Genomic DNA, 8365 nt, shown 5'->3' on the forward strand with positions numbered 1-8365 from the left:
CTATTCTGAAACAAGCAGAAATTTTACAGTTTTGTTTGATTAAGGTGTAAGAGTTCAAACTTCCATGTTCTACTAAAATATAGCTCTAAAATTAAAAAATATTCTGGATTTAAGCCCTACCTTCACCATGTACTAGCAAACTGACTGTAGGCTAATTACATCTGTAGAGGTCTCAGTTTATTCACTTACATAAAATAGGAATAGTAATAGTACCTATTTTGTAATATCTTTTTAAACAAAAATTAAATGCGATCATGTAGGCTTATAGCTAACTAAGTGCTTTGATTTTTAGTTAGGTAGAGGAAAGAATTTGAAGCTAGGACAGAAGAAACATGGGTGTACCAGGACCTAGTTTACTGTGCAAATTGCTTTGGGCAAATTCCCTGACAACCTTCCCTTCAGGTCACTCCTTGTTAACTAAGGTAGCAATTTGGTAGGCATTCAGTAATAGTTAGCACATTCCTTCTCCTTCCAGTCTCATATAAAGTGAGATAATTGGAAAGGGTTACTGGTTCACCACGTTCACAACCTGGCTAATTAACAGAATAATCTTTGGCGCGTAAAACAAAAAAAAAAAAAAAGAAGGAAGAAACTGATCAATCAGAACACTGTGTTGAGAGCCATGGACTAGAAGATCTATGAAACTCGTTCATGGTCTGATGATCGGTTATTTTTGACCTCATAAAGAAAATATGACTTGTGTTTGATTTTAAACTATTTGTTCATTCTCCTTTTCCTGCAAATTATTTGAGTCCATGTATAATATTGTGTGCATACGAAGTCGCTTCAGTTGTGTCTGATTCTTTGTGACCCCATGGGCTATAGCCAGCCAGGCTCCTTTGTCCATGGAATTTCCCAGGCAAGAATACTGGAGTGGATTGCCATTTCCTTCTCCAGGCGATCCTCCTGATCCAGGGATTAAACCCGCGTATCCTGCATTGCAGGCAGACTGGCAAGAAACATCTGAGAAATTGTAGTTCGTTCAAAGCTAGCAACTGGAAAGAGTTTCACTGTTCCACCTAGGCATCCATTATGACTTGTGACATACTTCCACAATGGCCTGGTTGTCCTTATCTTTAAAATAAAATTATTTATGTTACAATTTTCACTCCTCAAACTCCAAGTATTTTCAAGTGATTTATTGTCTGTGTCCACATCTCAAGCACACTTTTAGGGAAGGGTCCTCTGGGCTTTCCTCCTTCCCCCTTTGGAATTCTCTTGGATTCTCATTCATGTTCAAGAGTCTTGAGGTTGAAACTGAGCAGGATGTTGCAGGGTTTTCCCAGGGACAGACCCCCTCCATTCCCAACACTCTCCACCCCCGACTCTCCCCACCCCTTATCTGCTCCCACCCCTACTTCCCGTCTCTTGTTTGTAGAAAAGCTTTGACATCCAAAGCCATCCTTGAGTTCCAAAGAGCAATTTTAATCAGAGAAATGAGAAATGCAGCAACAAAAGAAAACAGTCAAGCAAGACAAAATAATACTAGGTTAGCCATAAAATAAAGTCAAGGACCTTTTAGTTCCTACTCAAGGGCTTTAGATAATATCCTGAGCCATATCCTCGAGCTATTTTGCAGATACTAAAACCCTCACCAGCTGGAAGAAGTTAACTGCATGCTAACCACAATCATGGCTGATCGCATTAACTCTGGAAATATTACCCTGTTACCTCATTATCAGCCAATCAGGAGAATGTCCACAGGCTGATTGGCTACCTTATAACCCTTACCCCTAATGTTGCCTTTAGAAACCCCTCCATGAAAGCCATTGGGGAGTTTTATCTTTTGAGCATGAATTGCACATTCTCCTTGCTTGGTTCTTGTTGAGCATCTTACAATAAACGCTGTACCCTCCTTTATCACAATCTGGTGTCAGAGCTTGGCTATACTATGCATCGGGTGAGAGGACCCAAGTTGGGTTTAGTAACAAGGTCAAGGACGGGGCTTCACTCTCTCTCACCTACCACCACACCTGCCGCCACGCTAGCCACCACATTGGCCCCAACCATGTGCATGAGACCTGTTACTTCCAGTGCAATTGTCACAGGGGTCTCCAGCTTTGTCAGCTCAGAAAATGCTTTTTGCCTTGTCATTTATAATGAACACAGAGCTCTTTTAGAAAGGATGACTAAATTTCAATTAGCAGCCAATTCCTACTCCTACACAGTGATGGTTGCTAATTTTTCTTTTTTTCAGATCAACGCTTTTTTTCCACGACCATTCCAAACGCCACTCATTAAGCTGTGTGGTCATTTTACATGAATGGTGAGTGTGTAAATGTTTGTGGGTGCATGTGTATGCCATTCTATTTTTCCTGGCTAAGAGTTTATGATTATGTTGGCATTTTGTGAGTGTGTTGGTCAGAAGGATGATCAAAAGCATAGTTGAGATGACTCTTCGGGTCATATCTTTTCATTCCATACCTTAGAGGTATAAATCAGAGTGGCACTAAACAGTATAAGTGATATTCAGGGATTTTTCTTTCTTAGATTTGCTTCTGATACTTTCAGGGATGGTTCCTCCTACAAACAAACACACTGTGTCCATTATGTTACTCTTGGTCGGTTTCATTTCTAGTAAGGGCTGTCTCTACTTTCATACATCACATGTCCTTGGACATGTGCTTCTAAGCTGAGTACCTGCAAGTGACAGATCACTTGTGATAAAGAGCGTTCCATTCCCAGAGACTAGAAACAGGTCAAGTTTATGCAGGGGCTCCTTGCCTTGGAAACAGCCAACCGAGCATGTCAGTCAGGGCTTCAGGGCACCTGGTTCTGGGGTGAGGGGGGAGAGGGCAGAAGGTGAAAGGGAGATGCTGGACTCTGTGACTCCAGGTGGACTCCTCAGAGCGCAGTGGGGTGGGGGCTGGGAGAGTAAGCTCCAGGGTTCCAGATGTCAGGCACTGTGGAATCTGTGGGTCCCTTCAGGTAAGGGAGGGACAGAAATGTGATCATGATAAGACCTGAGGAAGGAATGTCAATGCTATAATCTGAATGATCATAACTGAGGGCAACTTTCCCTGACGTCTTGCCTAAGACTGATACTCCACAGTGAAAGCAGCTCATAGATGGTGGGCAATTATCACTGGCCGGTTTACGTAGGAAGACTATTCCAGGCAGATGCTTTAGCAATACGAATGTATTAAGTCAAAGACACTCGAAGGCTGCTGCCTTAGTCCCTTCAGGCTGCTATAACAAAACAGTGGTTTATAAACAATGGAAATTTGCTTCTCACATACCTGAAAGCTGAAAGTCTGAGATGGGGATACAATCAGGAGCCCTTTTCTGGGGTGCAGATTTTTCACCCTGTAAGAAAAGCATGGGAGCTCTTTTGGATCTCTCAGAGCTCTAGTTCCCATTCGTGAGGGTTCCACCCTCATGATCAAGCATCTCCCAAAGACCTCACCTCCTCATACCATCACATTAGGCTTTAAGATTTCAACATGTGGATTTTGACAAGACATATTCAGACCATAACAGCTGCTTCCAGAGGAAGCATAACTTCCTTCCTTCCTTCACATAACTGAACTTCAGTCTTGCTATATGTAAAGGAAAATAAGCAAATATATTCCATGATTTGTGACATTTTGTTTCTGTAGATTCCTGGACGAAGTTGCATGGAGAAACTATTTTAGAAAATCGCAACCCCAAAGGAAACACGTCCTAGGACCTGAAGTCATTCAGAGAGACAGAATATATTCTCCCCATGGTCAGTTACAGGTGTGTAGACCCCAGACAGGTAGCATTCAGTTACCATACAACCCAGAGATTGAACCTGGGCATTTAACTTAAAGAAACGATAACATGTTCACACAAAACTGTATACACAAATGGTCATGACAACTTAATCTGTGACAACCCAGGTAACTGGCTAAACTCACTGTGGAATACTATTTAGCAACAAAAGAACAATCAGTTGACACATGTAAGAACTTGGATGAATCAAGAAGAAATCATGTTGAGTGGGAAAAGCTAATCCTCCAGAATGACATACTGTATATCGCACCTATGGAACATTTTGAAATGGCAAAAATCTTAAAAATGGAGGACAGATTATTGGTTTTTAGGGGTTAGGGATGAGGGTTGGAGGTGATGTGACATGGCAGGGAGGTGGATGTAGCTATAAAAGGATAACATAAGGTATCATTGAAATGCTGATACTCTTCAATCTCTTGACTGTGGATCTACAAACCTACGCACGTGATAAAATTGTATAGAAAAAAATACACAAACACATACAAAACAGTACGAATAAAACTAGGAAAATCTGACTAGGACTGGTAAATTGTTTTCAGTGCTAAGATCCTGGATGTGATTTTATATTAGAGTTTTACACAAAATGTTACCATTAAAGGGGCCTTCCATGGTGGCTCTGCGGTAAAGAATGCAGGAGCTGCCAGAGACAAGGATTCTATCCCCGGGTCGGGAAGATCCCTGGAGGAGGGCATGGCAGCCCACTCCAGTATTCTTGCCTGGTGAATCCCATGGACAAAGGAGCCTGGTCGGCTATAGTCCATGGGGTCGCAAAGAGTCTGACATGACTGAAGCAGCTTAGCATGCATGCACACCATTAAAGGAAACTGGGGAGAGTGTATGAAGGATCTCTCTAAAGGAAAAAAAAAATGGGGGAGAAATGGGGATATTACTGAAAAGAGTCCTAGCCTGAACTGACTGGTATCAGGGTAAACTCCAAATGATATCAGGGTAATGCTCCAAATTACAGCATTTTGCACTTTATGATATGGCCCAACTTATATTTTTAGGCAATCTTCCATGACATGCTTAAGGGACCCCAGCATTGCAGCCTTGAGCTGAGCTCTTGGCCGTTTCCCCAAAGCTTAGCACATTGTCTATGGGAGGGTGCGTGGCTCAGGGCATCGTTCCCCTGACCCGGCTGTGTGTCCAAGTCCCTCCTTTGCCTCACCTGGTACAGGGTAGGGATTGTGATATGATATTTGCTTGAAGGGTGTATTCACCCACAAACTTGAAGTTCTCACCCTTAATTCTAGTAGCTTATCAAAGTATTTTCTAAACAAAGAGTGTTCTCTCCTATTCTGGTGTGAGTGATTAAGACAAAAATATCCCCTTTATGTCTTCTTTTCTAGGGGGTCCTCTGCCTGGCATTTTCTGCCCTCAGCTCTGCCCTTCTCCTGCTACCACTCCTAATGCTACTTCCTTAGTAAAAAAAACTTCTTGTCCATTCAGCCAGAGAAAAAGTGCTTCCTTCTTTGAACTCCAAAGCCCTTTCGCCAGTAGTTTGACACTCTGTGCTGTATTTTGGTCATTCATGTTACCAGTTTAATATTTCCACTAGACTATGAACGATGACTCGGGGGCAGAGTCCCTCAGGTCTGCAATCCCTCACACTGGGTGCTGTGGAGACAGACATCAGTAAAATGGGTTCTAAGTCCTTGAGGCTCTCACAACCCAGTGGAGGAGATGGCTTTATCAGTAAATCCCTGTCTTCCACAAGCTGTGGAGGAGCCAAAGATCAGAGCCCCACTTCAGTGTTTTCTGAGGCCCTGTCACAGTAAGAAGCAGACTAAATCAGCAGTGTTTGATTCTGTGCTGTTACTGCTTCACTCAAGCTGCTGAAGCCAGACACTTGGGAAACAGGAACACCCCACTTGGGAAAAGAGATGTGGAGGGTAAAATGGCTGATGCGGGAGTCTCACTCCATCTTGGAAGACAGCAAGTCTCCCCAGCTTTGATAGATGAGGCAAAAAAAAAAAAAAGTATAAACGTGCACATTCACATGGGTGTACACACACACACACACACACACACACACACTCATCCACCTCCACAACCCAACCATCGGAAAGGAAACCATTTATATTGTTACGCTTTTTCCCCTGTAGATGTCTTTTTTTTGGCTGCACTGCAGGGCATTTGGGCTCTTGGGCGAAGTGCAGAGTCTTAACCATTGGACTGACAGGGAGTCCTTGGATTTCACATTTGCTAATGTTAATAATGTAAAAGTAATCTAATGTCACAAAGCTTCGACTAATTTTATTTTTTTATTTTGATTTTTTTTCAATTTCCCTGTCCAGCTTAAAAAAATTTTTTTAATGTTTTATTATTGAAATATAACTGCTTTACAATGTTGTGTTAATCTCTGCTGTAAAACAAAGTGACTTCTTCATAAAGTCCCTTATGTGGTCACATATTTTTGTGCCAGTTTTGCCTATCCGGTGTTCATTCACTCTGGTTTTGGTAGCAGTACCTTGATTTTTTTCTCCCCAGGGAACCTCTACTCCCTTATTGTAGTCCATGGGTCTCCCCAGAATCAGCTGCCAATCAGAATATTGTATTCTGGTCACTGTGACTGGTTCTGTTCTGTGGTGGGTAAGTGATTCAATTTGGTCCAATGAGAGGGAATGCCAGGACTTTCTCAGAACCACTGAGAGAGAGAATTACTCTGAGCTCAAGTTGCCATAAGAGAAAATAGTGTACGCAACTGGAAGTACTGGCAGCCATTTTTTTTTTTTTTTTTAAGTAAGAGAAGAGACTTTGCCAGAAAACATTATCACACTCACACACACACACATACAGAGCTGAATTACAGTAACAGCTAAACTGAGTCCTTGATGTCTAGCTTAAGCCTCTGTATTCAACATGCCCCATGCTCACTCTACTCTTGGATTTTAATTTATGTAGGTTAGTAAATTTCCTATTTTGCTTAATAAATTTCCTATTTCCTTAAGCCAGCTTCATTTGCGTGTTTCTTTTTTAAAGTTGCTTTCAAGTAACTGTATACAGAAATAATCACTTTGAAAAAGAAATGAAAACTACAGACATTTTTTATTTCTACATAACTAGAACTTTTGGTGTTTGCTGGGCCATTAGGAGAGCTTACATATGTTTGAGCAGTGAGAAATGAAGTGTCCTGTCTTGGTCAGGCTAGAGCAGCTAGGCTCTGCTGTGATAATAACCTCAAAATCCCCTGGATATGGGTTGCTCACACTATGTGTTTATTGAAAAATTCCTGTGGGACTCTGCTCTGTGTTCACTTAGATGGACACGGTCTGATGGAACCTCCACCTTGTAGAAGCACCATGTGGAACAGATGGCTTCCTTTGTCATCCAATGGGGGAAGAAAGCACATCAAATTCTCAAACCTATTCTTTTATATTTGAGTCCATTTGTTAGAATTGGTCACATGGCTTCATTAATTAGAAAGCAGCTAGGAAGCAGTATTCCTGTACCTCAAAGGAGAAAAAGCCAGGATATAGTGTGTTCTAATAATGTCTAACATGACCAAGCTTATATTTTTAGATCATAACTCTGAAATGAATTATGTGTGCTTAATCTCAGTCACATCTGAGACCCCACGGACTGTAGCCCCCGGACTGTCAATGGGGATTCTCCAGGCAAGCATACTGGAGTGAGTTGCCATGCCCTCCTCCAGGGGATCTTCCTGACCCAGAGATTGAACCCAGATCTCCTGTATGGCAGGCGGATTCTTTACCATCTGAGCCACCAGGTTTATGAATTATAATAACAGGTAAAATGTAGTAAGCATTTCTATGTGCTAGACATTTTGTATACATTATTGTGTGTACTCTTTACAGCATTTTTGCAACTTATAATTGCCTCCATTTTCTACATGAGGAAATCAAGGCTTAGTTGAATTAAGTGACTTGCTAGGAGCCATAGATGAAGGGAGCTGAAGTTCTGTTGGAACCCACGTTGAAACATGGCTGCTTACTATGTGCCAGACTGCCTCCCTGATGTGATGTTGAGCCAAGGAACAGAACTCAGCGAGATCAGCTGAAAATTCAAGTGAAAAAGAGAGATGCTGAGATGCCACTCAGATCTTGGGTGGATGGAGAGAAGAGGTGTTACAAAGGTGAGATGACAGAACAGCACTAGAAAATCTGAGTTATCCCATGCTCAAGATCCCAGCTGAGACTAAGTAAGGCAGTACTCTGCTTTCTCATTTCACTGTCCTGCTGAAAACCAGTGAGGAGCCTGTAGGCTACCGTTCATGGGGTCGCAAAGAGTCGGACACGACTGGGCAACTTCACTTTCACTTTCCCTCTGATAGTCTACTTAGGGCCTTTTTTTTTCATTTTTGTGCTTTTTGTTGGTGAATCTACTGCTTAAACTGGCCCTCAAGCACAGTGCTGAAGTGTCCAGGTACATAGAAAAGCTTTGTTCAAATATTTCCACAGTTGGTAAACATGTGGGCTAGTAATTTTACATACATGTAAATATATCTCTAGGATAAATTCCCAGCTATGGGGTTTTAAACTCTGGATCTTTGTTGCCAAACTTTTCAAGGAAGATGTGCTAATTCTCCCATTCTTATCTACAATGCCTGAAAGGAGGTTACTTGAATAGCTAGGAAGTGGCTGGGAAG

This window comes from Bos taurus, chromosome 8 (genome assembly GCF_002263795.3).
Source record: "Bos taurus isolate L1 Dominette 01449 registration number 42190680 breed Hereford chromosome 8, ARS-UCD2.0, whole genome shotgun sequence".
NCBI classification, from domain to species: domain Eukaryota; kingdom Metazoa; phylum Chordata; class Mammalia; order Artiodactyla; family Bovidae; genus Bos; species Bos taurus.